A 4,705-nucleotide genomic window follows, 5' to 3' on the forward strand; every position below is an offset into this window, starting at 1 on the left:
ATTATGTATCTATTACTTATACACTGATGTCTCAAGGACTCCCCCGGTCAAGCGTCCAGGCCAGTGGTCATTTTAATGTTAGGAGAGAGTGAATGAGCATCTTGGATTGCTATTAATACATGTGTGCAACTAGAACTTTAGATTGTTTGGGAGTATGTTGCTTTAACCCCAGTCGTTGTTGATCTGTTGTATATTTGTACACGCAATAATACCACACATGACTTGCTCCAAGTTAAGACATAGCTAAGTCGTTATTATGACATAGCTAAGTCGTTATTACGAGATACTAAGTCGTTATTACGACATAGTTCTGTCGTTATTACGAGAAACTAAGTCGTTATTACGAGATACTAAGTCGTTATTACGACATAGCTATGTCGTTATTACGAGAAACTAAGTCGTTATTACGAGATACTAAGTCGTTATTACGAGATACTATGTCGTTATTACGACATAGCTAAGTCGTTATTACGAGATACTAAGTCGTTATTACGACATAGCTAAGTCGTTATTACGAGATACTAAGTCGTTATTACGACATAGCTAAGTCGTTATTACGAGATACTAAGTCGTTATTACGACATAGCTAAGTCGTTATTACGAGATACTAAGTCGTTATTACGACATAGCTAAGTCGTTATTACGACATTGCTAAGTCGTTATTACGAGATACTATGTCGTTATTACGACATAATATATTTTTTCGCTGTGACCCTAACTGGCTTCCGTAAGAAACAGTCATTAGTCCCATGCCGTTTGAAAAACGGGGGGACTATAGGTTTACCCTCCGTCCGTCTGTCCGTCTGTCTGTCTGTCTGTCCGTCCGTCCGTCTGTCCGTCTGTCTGTCTGTCACGCAATAGTTGTCCAGACAACTCCTTCTAAAGTACTACTCCGATTTTAATAAAACTTGGTATACATGATCAGTATAACATGTAGTTGTGCATCCCACTTTTTTTTTTCGAAAAACCAATTTTCAAAATGGCCGCCGACTTCTCATTGGTTGAGACTTGTCCGCACAACTCCTCCTAAAGTACTACTCTGATTTTAACGAAACTTGGTGTACATGATTAGTATAACATGTAGTTGTGCATCCCACATTTTTTTTTTTCGAAAAACCAATTTTCAAAATGGCCGCCGACTTCTCATTGGTTGAAACTTGTCCGGACAACTCCTTCTAAAGTACTACTCCGATTTTAATGAAACTTGGTATACATTATCAGTATAACATGTAGTTGTGCATCCCACATTTTTTTTTTCAAAAATTCATTTTTCAAAATGGCCGCCGGCTTCTCATTGGTTGAGCCTTGTCCTTACAACTCCTCCTAAAGTACTACTCCGATTTTAACGAAACTTGGTATACATGATCAGTATAACATGTAGTTGTGCATCCCACATTTTTTTTTTCAAAAATTCATTTTTCAAAATGGATGGCTTCTCATTGGTTAAGGCTTGTCCGGACAACTCCTCCTAAAGTACTACTCCGATTTTAACAAAACTTGGTATTCATGATCAGTATAACATGTAGTTGTGCATCCTACATTTTTTTTTTCGAAAAACCAATTTTCAAAATGGCCGCCGACTTCTCATTGGTTCAGGCGTGTCCGGACAATCCTAAAGTACTACTCGGATTTTAACGAAACTTGGTATACGTGATCAGTATAACACGTAGTTTAAAAAATGGGAAATAAATAGTTGCACTCCTGGTTCAGGCAGGGGACTTTGTATTGCTGTTGCAATACTATCCATCATTGTTGTAAATAGAAACCGGGCATTCGTTCATATCGTGGGCAGTGTGCCTTGTTCATCCGAATTTGTAGTGCCAGTAGGTTATCCAATATCTTCCAAAATATAATGCTCTCCCTAAATGCCACATCGATTGCATTTTAAGATTCCTGAATTGCATACTTACCATACACAATTGTAAAATGTATAATAACCACACGAGTTACATGTTAGCGTTGTAATACCCTTACATTGAATCCGTACAAAGTGTTTTCAACGCATTGCGTAAGTTCGCTTGTTAATGTTTTCGTATTTATTTACGTCCACAACAGGAAAAAAACTTACAAAAATAGGCACAATTAAATGGAACAAAAATGGGTAAATTTACACGTGTAGTTGTTTTATAGATGAAACTACTTCAAAACATAATCTCGAAACTGTTAAAATTATACCATTCAATAATACACTGTTTGACTTTATAATGTAAGGTTGATCATAGGCATGACAAAAGGTAGGCTTCTTTACCTAAAATAAAACCGCGTGGGCTGTAGGTGTACTCAGTGCCCACATTATGAATAATAATAAAAATGATTAAAATTTAAAAAAAAGATAATTTTGTATATTTTTATATTTTTTTTGGCGAAAGAGGGCTGATTTTCGAGGGTGAAAACTCCCGCTGAAAGCGCAAGTCAGAACTCGTAATTTTTGTATTTTGGGACAGAAGGCAGAAAAACGGGATTATAAACAGCAACAAATGTTCAAAATGAAAGATAATTAATTTATTACATTTTATTTTTACCAGTGAAATATCGAAAATTATTCATTCTATAAAAGTTATATTTTTACTTTTTCTGATTTGACCAATCGGGAAACTGCTTACTGACGACAATGACGATAATAATGGTTTGCATATAGCCCTCCGTCATGTTATATGACGTCATAATTCAAGATGGAATAAATAACGTCACGATTTGTACTTTGTGAGCCGTTAACAGGGGGCCGCAATGACTTCTGGAGAGACTGAGCTACCTCGGTATATTTTGCTATAAAATTTAATAAACATAATATCTAACATTATCTTCAATAATACCAAATATATTCCACTCTTGTGGCTAATATTTTGATATTTTTCACTCGTGTTACGCACTCGTGAAAAACATCAAAATATTAGAAACACTCGTGAAGTGTATTTGATATTACTGAAGACACTGTTAGATATCCTCTATATATTGTTGCACAATGATTCATCGATCTAAATATCACACGGAAGGTGACCCTGGACAACTAAATTAAGGGCCACAACTTGGTAAAAAATGGCAGCCTTCTGAAACTATATGCCCCACTTACTTCACAAGCTACATTGCACAACAAGCTTTTCGGTGGATCATACTTTGAACTTCATCTGGTTTCTATGGAAACGCTTCTTTATGAGACATGTAATTAGTGGACCTATTGGGGATAAGTGAGCCTCCTTCGCCCCGCCTTTCCAGCTGATGACATTGTCTGAAAGCAAATGTACCATTGTATCGTATAAAATCTTGGCATGGAATCGACATGTACTGTACATGTATATTGAGGAAGTGATACTAACGTACCATATTAACGGCCATTATGACCATGAAATGCCCGACACATTCTACACAGACATCTCGCCAATGCCAGTGACATCTGTGAATGATGATACTATTCCTTGAATCTAAACAAAATTGGGATAGCTTGACGTAAATTTGTATATGAATTAAGGAATAATGAGAATATGAAAATATGGACAAAGTAAATTTGACAATTCGAGGCGACCCCCACCCCATCCCCCTTTCTTTTTCAAAATACAAACACGAAACGATCACAGCACGTGGATTACATGGACAATTAATTCAGTTATCCACTGCAGAGATAGTAATCGAGAAGGTGCATTACATGGTTGAGTGTAACACCTACAGTATAATTATATCGATTGATCCCGAGCTTGATTGTGTATATACATGCACAGTGTAACTGCACTGCTAGTGATTTTGTTTCTACTTACATGCAACTGTCAAGAACGATGATGTTTTCAAAATAAAAAGGAATTTTACCATATTTTATTGACCGTATGTGGTAAATATTTGATGTAAAATAGCCAGGAAAATGGGAAAGTTTACCCCTGGTAGATATGGGACGGATTCAATACATATACACATGTAATTGTGCCCACATAGAGCTCTAAATCGTATTTGCTTTGCTCTTCGTCTGAATAAGACACAGGTTTGTTGTTTTTTTTTTTTTTTCTTATTTTATTTTTTTTCTCACAACGTAATACATTATCTATTCCGCAAATCTTTAAAATCATTCAAAGGACACCACTCTTCAATGAAGTACCTTTCTCGATTAGTAGATACAAATATGTATGTATTAATATTTACATTTACACTGCAGCCCCACTATATAACTTTACCAAGCTCACTTGGAAGTTATGAGTCCATAACTTCCAAATCTTTATTATGACGTCATTATTATAGTGACGTCATAATTGTAACGTCGGCGATAACGAAAGATGGCTGTTGAAAAGGCTGTTCCGTCTTTGACGATAATAATTTCTTTATTCATTATCAGAGTAAAATTCTTGGATATAGTCTTTCAAATTCGTTGTCAAATGTAGCTAGCGCGCTTCATTAAATTTGCCTTTGTCCAGTTGGCATTCATCAGCCCATAACTTCCAAATGAAAGCAGTTAAATCCTTAAAAGAGTTGTTCAGATAAAAGAGGCAGCAAACTATTGATAGTCAGTGTTTCCTTGACAAAGTGATTAATGTTTGATACTCCTACGCCATCAGAGGAGTTGTGAGAGTAATTTTATCAGCCTGAAATACTAATGTTGGCGGGACCTATTAACTTGCAATCCAGTTATGTTCCACTCGTGGTTTTACAAATTCCAAGTTATATTCGCCAGCAAGAAATATCAGCAATAATTGAGTCGTACATTCCAATCGTATTATACGTGGTA

Source organism: Pecten maximus, chromosome 2 (assembly GCF_902652985.1).
Source record: "Pecten maximus chromosome 2, xPecMax1.1, whole genome shotgun sequence".
Lineage (NCBI taxonomy): Eukaryota > Metazoa > Mollusca > Bivalvia > Pectinida > Pectinidae > Pecten > Pecten maximus.